The 17,905-nt window shown below is 35.9% G+C and overlaps 1 long non-coding RNA gene across 1 annotated transcript in view; it reads right to left on the bottom strand.

Annotated features, from left to right (window-relative positions):
* The window catches only part of LOC118766158, a 10,741-nt gene extending 7,172 nt beyond the window's left edge, over positions 1–3,569 (bottom strand). The window contains exon 1 of the long non-coding RNA XR_005002067.1: positions 3,442–3,569. This is a non-coding gene — a long non-coding RNA (uncharacterized LOC118766158). The remainder of the gene's footprint in view (positions 1–3,441) is intronic.
* Between the last annotated feature and the right edge of the window lie 14,336 nt (positions 3,570–17,905).

Consider the following 17,905-nt stretch of genomic DNA (forward strand, 5'->3'; position numbering starts at 1 on the left):
ACGGACCTAGGTTTCAAGGTGTTTGCCTATTATCAACGTATAGAGGACGCCGTTATGGTGTCAAGCCTATCTGGCGACGTTGATGTTCGCCTGGGGCTAAATGCAACAGTAACACCCCCACCACCCTGCCCTGTCCTAGCCATATTCAGATGGCTTTAGTCCCTTATGTTATGGAGCAGTTACTGCTGTTTATATCTCATTAGAGAATATTATTGCTGTCGAAAGATTTTCGAAATCAGCAAATGTATTTTGCTTGAAAATCTATATATAAATATCCTGCAGAGTGGGTGTTCGTCGAGGAAGCGGTTGCCTACCATACGTTGATAATAGGCAAACACCTTGAAACCTAGGTCCGTGTGTGGTTCCGCTTCATCGGGGAATTATCTCCCTTGCAGATAGAGGACGCGCGATGTGTGTCAAGCCTATCTGGCGACGTTGATGTTCGCCTGGGGCTAAATGCAACAGTAACACCCCCACCACCCTGCCCTGTCCCTAGCCATATTCAGATGGCTTTAGTCCCTTATGTATGGAGCAGTTACTGTTTATATCTCATTTAGAGAATTATTATTGCTGTCGAACAGATTTTCGAAATCAGCAAATGTATTTTGCTTGAAAATCTATATATAAATATCCTGCAGAGTGAGTTGTTCGTCGAGGAAGCGGGGCCACCACACGTTGATGATAGGCAAACACCTTGAAACCTAGGTCCGTGTGTGGTTTCCGCTTCATCGGGGAATATCTCCCGTTGCAGGATAAGGACGCCGTGATGGTGTCAAGCCTATCTGGCGACGTTGATGTTCACCTGGGGCTAAATGCAACAGTAACACCCCCACCACCCTGCCCTGTCCCTAGCCATATTCAGATGGCTTTAGTCCCTTATGATATATATATATAGATATATATGTGTGTGTGTGTGTTGTGTGGAGGCGCAATGGCCCAGTGGTTAGGGCAGCGGACTTGCGGTCGTAGGATCGCGGTTTCGATTCCCAGACCGGGCGTTGTCAGTGTTTATTGAGCGAAAACACCTAAAGCTCCACGATGCTCCACGATGCTCAGGGGCTCGGATCCCTGCTGTACTCTTTCGCCACAACTTTCTCTCACTCTTTCTTCTGTTGGCCTGCTCGCTTAGCCAGCGGGGTGGCGTCATTTGAAGGCTAAAACAATGGGAGGTGCATTGTGACCAGCGATGTGTAGCAACATCTGATAGCCTGGTCGGTCACGGTGATATATATATATATATATATATATATATATATATCACACCATCGGATGCAGTTATACGTAGCTGATTAGAATGTACTTTGCGTCGTTTTAGCTTTCGAATGATGTTTGGCGAGCACCCCCATCATTTACCCTGATTGGAAGGCTATTGCCTCGCGGGGTCAGCCATTTACAGCTGAGTGGACTGGAGCAAATTTTAAGGAATAGTTTTTCACACGAACACAACGGGCTGCGCGAACCGGAAATCGAACCCACGATCTCACGATCGTGAGTGCAGCATTCTCACCAATAGGTCACGTGCCTTCACATATGTATGCATATTAATGTTCAGTTTTATTTCAAGATTTCTTGCCAATAGAGAGAGGGCCGGTTTCTAATCAAGATTCAAGTCTCCTTCATTGGAATTTCAGCAACACCAAAAGGGTATTTTGTTTGTGCGTATGTACGTATGTATGTATGTATGTATGTATGTATGTATGTATGTATGTATGCATGTATGTATGTATGTATGCATGCATGCATGTATGTATGTATGCATGTATGTATGTATGTATGTATGCATGCATGCATGTATGCATGTATGTATGTATGTATGTATGTATGTATGTATGTATGTATGTATGTATGTATGCTTTGCTTTATGTATTCTCATGCATATAGTTACATATCTAGACATGCTCATATATATTTAAATGATATACTTCTGGAAAGTTTTACAGAACTTTACAGTTCCAGTGATGGATTGGATCTGTAGTCTTCGAAGTAGCTTTCTCCTTTCTGCTTTTGAGAAGCCTAATTTCTCAACAAGATTTTTTTTAGTCAGTGTGTTATATATCCCAGGTATGTGTATATGTACGTATATATGTATGTATGTATGTATGTATGTATGTAGGTAGGTAGGTATTTGTATGTCATCGGAGATGGCGTACGACTCAGAAAGGGAAAACAACATGAAATATATCTGGTAGTATTATTGTCATTTATGCAGTGTAAGAGCACGGTAATCTCCCTTGACATACACAACACTTCGGCCTTACAATCAATGATCGCTATGTTGACCTCAAAAAGTAATACCAATCACCGTTATTTACAAATAACAAATACTAACTAAGTGGCAAACTAGAACTTCGTTAGGATTTGAACTTTGTGCAGACAAAGAAGTAACTAAATACGTGTTGATATGTGAGGCCTACAGATAATACCATTCGCAGCCCTTTAAATATAATAATTACTAGCTACCAATTCTTTTCACGAAGGGAAGCTTCCATAAAATATCCAATAAGAATAAAAGGCGTCTTTTTATTTTCTTCTGTTGTTAACTATAAATCACAGACTCAAGAGAGCAAAAGGAGCTTAATGACATGTCTTAGGGCCATAGCCACTTTTCTTAATTTAAAATTTATGTTCATTTTCTAAAAGATACTGCTAAGGGTAAACTGACTGTACGAAAACTGGTCGACGAGGGATCGTCTTAGTGGTCGCACAATAAACTAAAAGCTGTAGTATAAGATGCCTTTCGTACGTCATGTACTGTGGGGCCAAGTGGTTTACTGGTTAAGCGCGTGGTTTAGTGATACGTTAGGTTTAGGGTCTCCAGATCGTGTGTTCGACTCCCGGCGCCGTATTTGTGCCTTTGAGTAAGCTACTTTATTTCGAGTTTCTTCAGTCAACCCAGCTAGCAAAAATGAATAATACCAGTGTTTCAAAGAGCCAACCTTGTCACATTATACATCGTTCTGAATCTCCCTGAGAATTACGTCAAGTGTGCGCGTGTCTTTTGAGTGCTTAGTCACGTGCACGTTAATTTTACTTCACTAGAAGGCTGTTCTATTGGTCAGCTCTGCTGGAACACACGTCGTCGTAACTGACGGAATACCACAAGAAAAACTGCCACGCACAATATGAGAAAATAAAGAACAAACGTATATCGCATGATAATCCTAATGTATCGAAAACATTGGCAGAAACGCTACGGCTGTAATGCCTTTGGTAGTTCGATCATTAGTTTGAATGATCAGAGATAGCCTTGTGCTAAATGTGACCAACAATAACAAAAACGTTTTCGAAAATACTCAGACAGTAAGGGTCATGTACCCCAATATATACACCCAAATATGAGCGCGCGCCCATGCGCACACACTCAATCACACTCACAAACTCACATACATAAACGCATGCTCACACGCACTCGTATACATTAATCTACATTTATACACACACAAACGCACAAAACATATATAGATTACATGGAAACATGCGAGCAAGAGAAATAATATTCTTAGGATTATAAACTTGGAAAATTACAAGACAAGATATTACACTTGGAAAAGTTCAGGACAACTTATTACAACTGGTAAAATACTGAAAAACAAAATTTTTATTTAAAATGTTGCAGCTAAGGATAAAATTTCAAATAAAATATTTAGATTTAGAAAATATGGCTTTTATTAAAACTAATAATTTTATTACAAGTTATTACTTCTATTTGTCATTGTTACTTCTATTTTTAAAAAAATGACTCAAAATATTTTTTGCACTTAAAAAATTTCATTATTTTAATTATTGATTAATAATCAGAAATTTGAAAATGGGTTATAAAAAATAATAGTAGTACGTAATTAGTTAGTACAATAAATAGAATAATACAAAAATTAATTACATATTAGAGTAAAATGTACCCATATCACCCAATTCACATTAAAATTTGCTTGAGTTTGCCAAGTCTTCACATATTTATTCTTGACCCAATGCCTATTTTTTACATAAGGAATTTGCCTGCCATATAAAATGTTCTACTTTGCATAAAACTTTAGCTATATTAACCAAATTAAAACCGTTTTTAATTATAATGTTACGTTGTAAATTGAAATCAAATAATATTTAATATTCAAATTTCATCCTTAGCTGCAATATTTTAAGTAAATATTTTCTTGTTCTGTACTTTTCCAGATGAACTTTTCCAACATGTCCTGTAGTTTTCCCGGTTTATAATGTTAAGAATATTATTTCTCTTGCTCGCATTTTACCATGTAATCCATGATTTTTTTCCCCGACTATGCTATTATGCTAATAAATAATGTGTTAAATGTGTCCATTAGCGGTGTCGTTGATAATTTTTTCCTTACCTCAATGACGCCGGTGACATATATAAATGTCCCCTCATAGAACTATATTCATAAAAAAGTATAGAACTATATCATCAAATTTGAGAAACACATAACTTTTTTTGTTTTAAAACTTCATTACATGAGATAGATACCATAAAATTATCTCGAAATGGACTGTCATTTAAGCTTAATTATACTGTAGATTGTTTTTAAAATAAAAGAAAGGGTTAATTATACTTGAATCCAGTTTTTTGCCTCACCCATATTTTCATTCATGATATTTTACCACACAACCTTTCTAATACAAATTTTTGTTGCATGGGACCGAAACTATAAAATTCTTCATGCTTTCTTTTATCATTGAAGCTAAGATAAATGTATTTCTAAACTCCATTAGAGGCATTACGTACTCTCCTATAATGTTGTTACAAATTTTGATGTAAGCTTTGTTCTAGTGGATCAAACCTCAAATTCTTATGCTAAAATGTAGCTAAGGACCAGCTCTCTTCCAAAATGTTAACAGTTTTCAATTTGGTTTAGAACTGAATTAAGGACAAGCTCTGAAAGATACTGTGTGTGAGAAAACTGCAGCCTTAAGAATATTATTCAACTATTACTGTAGCTGAATGATATACATATATATATATATATATATATATAGGGCGTGATAGGTAAATTGGCGCCATTTCATATTTTTTATCTTTCTATATATGTGTGTGTCTGTGTATGTATATTTTAATGCATGTATGTAAGCATATACCGCTTTATTCGTAATGATTGACTCCTTTCTCCATAATGAATTTCTCAATTTGTGCCTTTGTTCTGTCACTAAAGACTTTAACCAACATGACGTACAAAAAGCAACCGAAAACTCGGAGTAAAGTATTCAGGCTTATTTTTCTCATTTGTGAACGCATAAGCCTACCTACTCTTCGTATTTTCTGTAAAATAACTAAAGGGTAGCCTTCATAATGGTCGAGCAATACGGGTAGAATTCAGGACAATTTCTATTTTTTATATCAAACATGGCAATAATTATGATAAGGTTAGACTTAATGCTCTAACTCTTTAGTTTCTGAAACATATTTAGTTTTGCTTTGCTAATCGATACACTGATATAAAGATATAAATGAAAATTCCAATAATGATCCGAAATAAATATTTGCATTGGGGAAACGCTATAATTTATCTGCTTTAGATGTGTAATGAATACTACAACAAGATCAAACAATGGTGCCCAGACATGGATAATAAAAAACATAATAAATATTTTTGGGAGCCAAAAAAATAAATCTGAAGCAAAGCAACAATGAAAATACATCCAGTTTTAATATGTAAAGAAACATATACAAAAACTAAAAGCAAAAGTACTATTCTGGCTCAGAGGTTTCGTCAAAGCTGACAATTTCCCTAAGAGATTTCAGTTCGGCAAAAACCGCAAAAGAATATAAAAACATAAAACATATATTACTCAAATAATATCGTCAGTAACTGGTTGTGCATGTGCGACAGAAACAGGAACGGACATATGGTGAACAAACAAACTACTAATATTCTGTATTTATTCGTGTTTAAGTCGCAATGTTTTATACTTGATTTTCAGAGAAAAATAAAACTGTGATATGACTTATTCACGGTGAAAAGCTAAAGCTATGAAAGAAAAAAAAATTTGTAGCAGCATTTAACACTTAATTAGGACTGCAGCGTATACACTAGTGTGACTGATGCATGAGTAAATAAAGCAATATGATATAATGCCGAATAAAACGAAATGGCTTTGGAGAAACCATAGCTATCAACTTTTTAAAATATCCCTAGTGGTAAAGTAGCTTTTCTGGACAATATCATCCATGTAAATGCATAATGGCAAAAATTAGGCAAAGATTTAATTGTGCCAACTGAAACAAAACACCTGTGCAATATACACATTATATCTGAAAACACTGGATATCTTAAATAGTGGGCATTTGATCATTGGTGTGTTTAAACAAGTGTAAAATAACTATACACAATATTTGTTTTTTAATTGCGTCACAAAGCTAAGACGCTTGGGCGAGGTGCATTAGTCGATATCATCATTTCCAGTGCATGGTTTCTGCTTTATTTTACCAACCTCAAAAGGATGAAACTAAAAAAAATAATAAATGTACCCTTTTAAAGCCTAGCAATGTTCATGGACCCGGTTTCCCGGTTTCAATGGTGTATGTGTTCTCCAGCTGGACGGAATGCCAGTCCATCGCAGTGTTACTCATTTTTGCCAGCTGAGTGGACTGGAGCAACGTGAAATGAAGTGTTTTGCTCAAGAATACAACGCGTCGCCCGGTCCAGGAATCGAAACCACAATCATACGATCATGACGCTGACACGCTAACGACTAACCCCGCGACTCTATCAAAAGGATGAAAACTAAAGTTCAATACCGAGTCGAATCAAAAGTGTATGTTTAAATATCTGGAGCAAATACTGCAGGGTATTTTTCGATGCCCTAACTATTTTGACAGCCCCTTAAAATTATACAACAGCGTTTTTTTTTATTTAACAAGGGTGCCAGAAAATTTGGTGAACCGAGGAACCTGTTGATACTATAGTTTCCATGCATGATTGGCAGCCTATGTTATTGACCCCGAAAAAGTGAAAAGTGCTGTTGAGTTCAGTGTGATTGGAACTAAGAATGTTAGAACCCAGAAAGATTGTTGCAAGATATTTTTCCGATTCTCTAACGAATCTGGGCGCTCACTCAATTACAAGCTAATAACATTAATTGTTTTTTCAATTTTTACTCAGGTGGGAATGCGGCCTGGCATAATTTCCACTTGTCTCTGAAGGAGGGGAAGAAAGTGTCATCAAACTGGAGACCAGACCAGAATGCTTGCAACAGAATGGACTCTACTAAAAGCATTCAAGCTACCAGGTCAATGTTTTCAAACGGTTAGTTGACTAAGTCTACCACCCAAGTATACCATTGCGGGGTTGAACAATCTGAAATTGTTGAAAGTTACAGTTGGCCGTGGCAAGATTTGAACTCAGAATGAAGAGTGTTGCAACAAATGATGTGAAGTATTCCATATGCCCTTCAAACGATTCTGCTTATTCGCCATTTTTTACTGCGAGTTGGCACGACCATTATAGAAGTAGGCCTTTTTATAGTATTATACAGAAAGTGCCAAACAAACTAAGTTTTTTTTGGCATACCGTATGATACTAAATAGTAAATACAGTGCGTGCCATAAAAAACTTCACATATTTTATACGACTATTTCTTTGACACGGGGGAGATTAAGATAATGATAATGATGTTGTAATACAGCTAGAAGCCTTTCCGTTTCTACTTTTAAATAAGTCCAACAGATCTTTTCGGTTTGAACGGCAGTTTTTAAAAACAATTTCCACGTAACTAAACACTTTTAAACTTCGTATACTGGTAGAATCTATTTATAAAACATCTTTTTCTCTTGGCTTTATTGAGAAAATTCTATAGTTTGTAAGATATTTGTCGGGTTTTTTTTCAATTTCTGCAATTTCAACCGGTCAATGACGTCTAATTGAGGTGAAAACAGTCTGTGCCGTATGAATATGTCCCTCGTTTAAGAAACAGATTGGGTTTATTTACATTTCTGAAGAAAAAAGATACCCTTCCCCCCACCCCTAACCCTAACCCTAAAACAGATTGAATTGCAATAGATCGATACTAGGGTCATAATTATGGGTGACAATTTCATATGACACCGCTAGAAAAAAACTGCCGTTCAAACCGAAAAGATCCAGTCCAACTTTTGCATTGGTGCACTGAAGGGATTTCCGCTGAAGCGTTTATCAAGAGCGAGGCTCTGAAGGCATTTAGCCGCACTCTGTACCTAATGCCTCTTTGGAAATATATATAACACTTTCTCAGTATTATTTCTTCTAAGCTTTAAGGTGGTCAGCTGACAGAACCGCTACCACGCCGGTGAAAAAGCTTCGAGGTATTTCATCCGTCTTTACATTCTCTATTCAAATTTCGTCGTTGAGCACTTGGGGTCGATGTAGTCGACTTACCCCCTCCAACGGTTTACAACAACTCTCCCTAGGTTTACAACAAATATAAAAAGAAACCGGGTTCAGATACATTGTAATACTACCCTTAAAGCAATTCACTTGTTATATTGACGTTCATTTAGCTTAAAAACATATCAAACCTTCTAATTCTTCTATGGAATTCTTTGTTTTTCAATGCAAACTACCAACAGTTTCGATGGACCATGTGTCCTTAGGCTGCGCGTTGATAGACATAGAGTATATTTAAAATTACAGTTAAAAGTTCCGTGTGACATATTACAGAAAGATTTCAATGTGAATTGCATTATAAAAACCTGTCATTGTTAGAAAATTTAGTGAAGAAAACTTATGAAGATTTAGGTTATCAATTCCTTTTTTTTGTGCATGTATATTTGTGAAATGCATGATGACATTTGTGTGAAGAGAAATATAAGAACAAAGAATAGTCACATGCAAAATCGAAAATTTCGCAGTCAGATAAAATACACATGATGTCATCGCAGGTTGTGTGTGTGTGTATGTGTGCGTGTGTGTGTGTGTGTGTTTGTGTGTGTGTTCGGGTATGCATGTGTACATCTGTGTGGCCATACATACATATATGTAGATATATATATATATATGTGTTTGTATATGTACATATATATATGTATATATATATATATACATATACGTGGGGGTGGTCGGGTAACCATGGCCATATATATATATATATATGCGTGTGTTTACTATCTGTCTGCGTCTCTGGAAATATTACAGTTCACATAGATTTCTTTCATTTTTTTAATTATAAAGCTCCAACTTTTGCACTGAACAACAATCCATTAGATTACTTAACGACTACTGTAAACTTTAAATTATAGAAGAATGGTAAACTTTTACGAAGGTATATTTACTTTCCTAGACATATTAATTTTCACATCATTTGTTCTTACTTCTCTCTGAGTACTTATGTATGCATATGTGTATGTGTGTATATATATATATATATATATATATATATATATATACATATTAGTATATATATATATATATATACAAGTATTTGTCAATGTGTGTACCTATGTATGTATTTATGTATATATACAGGTAGGTAAGTAGGTGGAATAGGTAGGTAGGTAGGTAGGTAGGTAGGTAGATAGGTGGGTAGGTAGGTAGGTAGGTAGGTAGGTAGGTAGGTAGGTATTTGTATAATTATGCAGGAATGTATTGTGGCCAGGAATACATCAAGGGGCAGGTTACGTTTTCTCGGAGAATTAAATTGTGATACAGAAGCTTCTGGTCGTCATGATCTGGAAATAGCCGATCCAGCATCATGTGATCTGAACCTCATTTCTGCAGGATATACCAGAATCTATCCCGTGATTTTGAGTTCCGCAAAGATCTTTTGCGATAGCACAGCAAGGAAATATCTACCGTTGGTAACTGAGAACGAAAGGCGCTTATAGCGTAGGGAAGAACATATTTCGGAACATTTTGTATATTGTCTCTCTGCTATTTGATAAGGAGACTCTTTCCTGAAAGATTATAAAGATATTAAAGGATCTATGGGAAATAATACATATTATGTCTGGCCACTGTTTTACTTTATTGGCAACCCCCAAGATATTTTGCTTAATATCTCACTTGCATTCTTCAAACATTTATATCAGATAAAAATATCTTCAATATTTATAGAAACCCCTTTTTTAAACACATTCCCTTCTCTTTTACTCCGACAAATTTTAGTGACATAATCTTGCATTAAGTGTTGAAAGTTTACACCTTGACTTCAAACACGCAGTCCTGAATATATATCTTTCACCTGATTCTACCCCAGGGCTGTGATCATGCTGGTGTACCACCTGTAGTTACTCGGTGTTGTTTCCGGTATTGTTTTTGGTGAAGTAGCGAATTGGACGGAGCTGCTCTTCTTTGTGTTTTATGCCGCGATGTGGGTTCATCTGGTATCTCAGATAGAAACCTGTCCAGACGTTCCTTTAAATCTTCCACATCAACATGTAGATCTCTAAGATTGACCATTTGCGGGACCTTGAGACGCAGACTATTTCAGTAGTGTGTCCTTATTTTAGATGAGGAAGACGGGATCTTTTGTATGATACAGTGCCGTCCAGTTCGAGGATTGATATAGCTGTCAATTCTAAAATTGGGAGCTAAACCCTCTAAGATCTTCCAAATATATATCACCACATAATTCTCTCGTCTACTCTCCAAGGAATAGAGACTCAGCTCCTTTAGCCTCTCCCAGTAACCCATCCTATGCATCGAGTCAATCTTCTTTGTGTAGTGGCGCTGGATTGCTTCGAGTTCTACATTTTGTTTCACACTCTCTGGGGACCATAGTTGGGAGCAATAGTCCAAGCGGTTGAGAACGAAAGTCCTCCATAAGAGTATCAGGGCCTCCCTTTTCTTGATTTTGAATGTCCTCGGGATCCAGCCAGCCACTCTCCTGCACAATGTTGTGATCTTGGTAATATGCATATTGCACGTGCGAACCCCCAGGTCACTCACCGACTCTGACTCTGGGATCGTACTACCCTCTTGTCCAGAGAAATCCGATTTTAGCCTGGTGTTGGACCGATAGTGGAGTGCCTGAAATTTCATAGCATTGAACTGCATGTTATTTTTGTTAGCCCATTTGTAGATTTCTTTCAGGTCTTTCTGAAGTTTTATGATGTCCTCTGGGTTCCTAACTACCTGCGATTCATTTGCATCGTCAGCATAACTGGTTAGATTGGATGACTGTATTGCGGAGGGCATGTCTGAGAGGGCCACCACAAATAGTTGTGGCGCTAGTACAATTTCCTTGTGGGACTCCGCTGAGAATTGGTGTCGCTTCAGAATGAGTACTATTAGCTACATCTGTCTGATTTCTGCCCTTTAGAAAATCATGCAGCCACTCCCCCAGTTTCCCAGTAACACCAAGGTTTCGCAGCTTGTGACATATCATGCCATGATTAAACTTGTCGCAGGCCTTGGCAAAGTCGAGATATATCACGTCTACAGCTGACTGGTTTAGTTGTTGTTTCAGTACCCAGTCAAAGTGCAGCAGCAGCTGTGTGAGGCAGCTCCTCCCTGGACGGGAGCCATGTTGTGTGTATGTGAAATGGTTGTTTCCTTCTAGGAATGTAATCAGCCTTTTTTTTCTGAAAATGCGTTTCATTATCTTGCTAATATGTAAGGTCAGAAAGATGGGCCTGCAGTTTTTAGCATCTTCTCTGCTCCCTCCTTTATAGACATGGCATATTATACCCTCTTTTAGTATGTTGAGAAGTTTACCACACGCAAGCAAAATCTGTGCATGTTTTTAAGAGTCCATATGAGTTTGATCTCATCTCATCAATGACCTATGTCACATCCTCTTCTGTTATGTTGATATAATTTATGGTTGCTGCTTTTCCGAATAGATTCGTTACATTGAAAAACTCCTCAGGCTTCTTTATTTGCATATATATATATATATATATATTTAAATAAATTGAGTTAAACGCAGATGCTATTCAAATTCTTTTACTTTCGACATATGTTTCGAAGACAACATTGGTTTTATTCCAAAGGAATAAACAGTGTAAAATGCAACCTTCTCATCAGGGAGATTTCTACTTCCAAGCTTTTGAACATTTTTTTCAACCAATATATCCCTCTTTATTTGTTCTCTACTTATTTCTTCTTTACCCCTTCTCTTCCTAGTGTCTGCCTTTGACGTTGAATCTACTAACGGTTTTTTTTAAATACTTAATAGCGTTCTGTTTATCATTTATGCAGTCATCAAAATTGTTATAATGTCTCGTTGTTGAAATAGGTTCTCTTTCTTTCCTGGTGAGAAGATTGCATTTTACACCGTTTATTCCTTTGGAATAAAACCAATGTTGTCTTCGAAACATGTGTCGAAGTAAAAGATTTTGAATAGCATCTGCGTTCAGCTCCATTTCTTTACTTATACTACACAAATTACTGCACATTAACCCGGAGTTTCTACCTTTGAATAGGTCGTTACATCCTTGTTACTTGCGTGAATTTTGCTACCCTGGTATCTGTTTATTGAATTTTTCATCTTAACGGTAAACAAAGGATAATTCATTCATCCATTTACACACACACACACACACACACACATATATATATATATATTATATATATATATTATATATAATATATATATTATATATATATATATAGATAGATAGATAGATAGATAGATAGATAGATATAGATAGATAGATAGATAGATAGATAGATAGATAGATAGATAGATAGATAGATAGACATAAATATCGATACATGCATACATACATAGTGGAAGCACGTGGATTAGTAGGTAGGAGTGTCAGGCTCAATCGTAAGTTTGGGGTTTCAATTCCTGGACCAGATGATGCATTCTCTTTTTAAGCCGAATACTTCACTTCATAATATTGCTGTCCACTCAGCAGGTAAAAGTGCAGAAATCCTACGGTGGACCTGCAGGTACAGAAAGAGCATCACAGAAATCGAGTAACCGGCTTCTAGTCCATATGATTCGGAAAGAAACCTTATCCTTAGTTAGACAGACAGGCAGACAGACAGACTGATTGATAGATAGATAGAAAGAGAGAGAGAGAGAGAGAGAGAGAGATAAACTGACAGATAGATAGATAGATAGATAGATAGATATATATATAGATAGATAGACAGATATATATGTTTCTTTATTAGCCACACAGGGCTGAACACAGAGGTGACAAATTACAAAGTAGACCTTTTCTTTTGGGGAGAAAAAAAGAAGAAAAAAAAAACAGAAAAAAGGTGAGTAGGTTTTCGATCAAAGCGGATCGTGTATCACAGATAGATAGATAGATAGATAGATAGGTAGATAGATAGATAGATAGATAGATAGATAGATAGATAGATAGATAGATAGATAGATAGATAGATAGATAGATAAATAGACTGATATATATATATATATATATATATATATATACATACATATATAGATCAGTAGGTAGCATGATAGGTAGTTAACTGTTAGTTAGATAGGTGAGCATGTAGGTAGGTAGGTTGGTAGGTAGGTGGGTGGGTAGGTAAATAAGTAAGTTGATAGGTATGTAGATAAGTAAGTAGGATGGTTTGTAGGTATGGAAACGGTTCCAGAAGCGAAGTAAATAATCACTTCTTAGCATGTCTGAATGATGCGAGAATTCGATGCCGGTTATAAATCATGAAGCAAAATATTTTGAAGAAAATTTTTATTTGTTGAATGTTGGCATGTTTTAAGTAATTTACTTTCTTTGAAAATTAGAGCTTATTTTTGAAGAGACCATACTACGAAAATTGGTATAAGTAGACGTAGAGATATACAAGAAACGCCGAGATATACAGAGATATGGCTATAATTATGAGTGTGCGTGTTTGCGTGCGTGGATGTGTTGTGAGGTTGTCTCTGTTCTTCTATGTATGTGAGTATGTGTACTTACATATATGATGAGGTTTTCAAAGATTTTAATATACAGATATGTAAATAAGTGAATATATATATATATATATATATATATATATATATATATATATATATATATATTCACACACACACATACCTGTGTATGTCTGCATATGCATGTGTATTTGTATGTACACGCACACACACACACACGCATACATACACATATGTATATAAACATACATAGACTAATGTACATTTTGACAGAATCATATTCAATACGTCATATACATAAAAACACATGCGCACACATATTTATGTGCACCAAACTTACCCACATACATATACACACAGACACACACAAATATCTATATGTCTATATATCTACAGCTGTGTATATTCGGACAGTGTGATATATTTATGCGCACGTGTGTTTATATGTAATCATATATATTAATACATACATGCATATATATGTATACATATATATATATGTATATATATATATATATATATATATACACTTACATGATAATATATATGTATATATATATAATACATATATATATTTTTATTGATATATATATATTTATATTGGTATATATATATTGATATATATACATATATATATATATATATATATATACATATATATATATATATTATATTCCAATACATGTACGTATGGAGTCTAGAATGTCTTTGGTTACATACCAAGAAAATAGATTATAAATACCCATCCACTCATAATATAGATTTCCTATACTCACCAACACAAGTTCATTTACCGATATTCGTGCTCTTGTGAACGAAATGCACGCATATATGCATGTATATTCAGAACACACATACATACACATACACACACACACACGTATCGAACGCGTGTTTGTGTATTTATATACAAATCAGCATTAAAAGCATATATATATATATATATATATATAATTTTAACATCCAATGTCTGCATGTGTGTATGCAATAAACATTTCTTACATGGCACTCATCTCGGTGCTGTATTGTTCTGTGAGAATGTTCTGGTGCCTTAAATCTTACCTAGCATCAATTATGTCAGATCTTGTAGCAGCCATTTGTCTCCCCCTACTTACTCACATATACTCTTACGTTCCACCGTGTTCCACTGTTTCAGTATTTCTCTATTTCAGAAACAAAACTGCCATTACATGTAAGTCTTTTCAGAATTCATTATTGGTTAATTGAATTACATTCAAAGTAGTATTAGAAGAAGTAACATATGTCATGGTAGGGGTGTGGTACCTGGGTGGTGTGTGCATACGTAACCATGTATATGTGTGTATACACACACACACGCACAGATATATATATATATATATATATATATATATATATATATGTATATACACACAGACGTATTCATATATACAAATATTTATATATATATATGTGTGTTTGTGTGTGTGTGTGAGTCTGTGTATGTGTATATGCATATATGTAACCATGTATATAATATGCATACGTGTACACACACACACATATATATATATGCTCGTATAAATATGTACATACGTATACGTAGGCATGTATGTACGTATATATAACCATGCATACTTACATAAATGAGCATACATATAATTTATCCATATATGTTTCTATGTATATCCATATATATATATATGTGTGTGTTTATGTATATATATATATATATATATACATATATATACATATATATGTATATATATATGCATATATATGTATATGTATATATATATATGTATATGTGTAATATGTCTATATATATATAATTGTATACGTATGTATATTTATAAATGTATGTATGTATTATATATATGTATATATATATATAATATATATATATATATATATATATATATTATATATATAATATTATATATATATATATATATATGTATGTATGTATGTATTTCTATGTACAAGCAGTAGTGCATGTGATGGTAGCAAAATTGATGCTCTTTGTTCTTGTAGCGGAGGGGGGATGGATTCGATGGCAATGGAGATGGTATTTAATGAAGGTGTTGAGGAAGATTTATGGCGTTGGTATAGGAGACTGTGATTGTTTTTATTGGTGATGATCTTGCTAATAATGTTGAGATGCTGATGTTGTTGCTGCTGCTGTTGTTGTTGTTGGGGACTTTGCTGCTGTTGTTAATTGTGGATTGCGTCTATAATAATTTTGCCTTCTGTTCGTGGCGTTTGCAGTGCCTGCCATAATGCTCTTCTTCGTGTTGGTGTTGCTATTTATAGTGGTGGTGGTGGTGATGGTAGTGGTGATGGTGGATTTACTTGTAGTGGTGGTGATGGTGGTGGCGCTATTATTTGGTGGTATTGAGTTTGGTTATGTTGTAGTTCGTAGTGGTGGTGGTGGTGACCGAGGTGGTGCTGGTGCTGCTGCTGGCGGTGGTGGTGTTAGTGGTTGCGGTGTTGGTGTTGTTGTTCTTCTTCCAATCAGGTCTCACGCCATTAGCCACAAAGAATAATCTCTAATTCGAGCCTACTCTAAGCTACTAAGAATGCGTGTGGCAACTTGAAGATCCACTCACCACACGCGATAGACTGGCGGTCGCACGGGCGCGAAAGCTACGTTGTTATCCTCATTCCGTAAACAGTGGCTTTTAACAGGTGGAGAGCCGAACCATCCTGGTGTACAGAGGATTAGCAACCTAGACAAGGGTCTGAAAGTGTACAACACCATAGTGGGTTACACCATGGTTCCTCTGCTTTATGGAAGAAGTAGGAGGAAAGAGTGAGAGAAAGTTGTGGTGGATGAGTACAGCGGGGTTCACCACCACCCCCGCCGGAGCATCGTGAATCTTAGCTGTTTTTGCGACCGCGAGTCCGCTGCTCTAACCACTGGGCCATTGCGCCTCCACCGTTGTTGCTGCCGTTCGCCGTGATGCTTTTGCTTGTGTTGTTGGTATTTGTGACAGTTACGAAACGTGTTGTTATGGCGGTGTGCAGGCAGTAATACAGTGTCACTCGTGTTATTTGTGGCGGTGGAAGTTGTGATGTTGATCGAGGTAGCTGCGCATGCAATTATGCTGTGGTTGTTTGTGGCCTTGGTGATGATGGTAGTTTTCCTTTTGTCCATTGTCTGAGGATGTTACTAAATCTAACGGCCATGATGGTGATAGTGAGGATGACAATCTTACTACATTAGAGGCTTTGGCAGAGATAGCAATTGTCGTTGTGATGCTAATGATAGCGATATTGGCAACTGTAGATAGATACACACTGTAACTGGATAGCGAAGGCAACGGTAACATTAGATATATTTTCGTAGACATCCGTCTCTTTTCTTTGACAGATTACTGGTTTCCATCACCTCCATAAACCGCTGGATAGAATCATGGAATTAAGAAGTAGACAAGATTATTCTAACTTTCGTTTGTAATTTACTCATAGGAAGAAAGGCTGGAGATATGACCTTCTTCAAAGGCCCACGGGATCTAGTTTGAAAATGTATAGGAAACAAAATGTAGAAGTTTATTGTTTGAATGGTGATCTGGGACAAAATTCAAAAAAAAATAATAAAAAGAACACCGTTAAATATACGGAAGGGCCAGATGCATGTGATCTTGTGATCTATTAATAGAAATACATACATACAATTTGATGGCTTCTACAGAACTTCCGCATACATATGCATACACTAACACACACAATATATATATATATATATGTATGTATGTATGTATGTATGTATATGTATGCATATATACATATATACTTTTATATATATATATATATATATATATATATATATATATATATAGAGAGAGAGAGAGAGAGAGAGAGAGACATAGAGAGAGAGTGAGAGAGAGATGAAAACTGAAAAAATCCGGTGTCCAGTACGCAGAGTTACTCATTTTCATTCATCAGCTGGTAAACACAGCCTGGTCTTCACTTGGAAGAGGTTAACTATATACAAATAGTGAGGTAAGAAGCTTGCTTTCGAACCGTATGGTTTCGAGTTCAGTCCCACTCCGTGGCATCTTGCAGAAGTATTTTCTATGTGATCCGTAGTCATTCTAAATTTTTCTTCTCCATTTTCTATTTTCACCTGATCGCTAAGTCGAGCAGTCACGTTTCTCTCTTCCTTTCTTTCAAC

Source organism: Octopus sinensis, linkage group LG15 (assembly GCF_006345805.1).
Source record: "Octopus sinensis linkage group LG15, ASM634580v1, whole genome shotgun sequence".
NCBI classification, from domain to species: domain Eukaryota; kingdom Metazoa; phylum Mollusca; class Cephalopoda; order Octopoda; family Octopodidae; genus Octopus; species Octopus sinensis.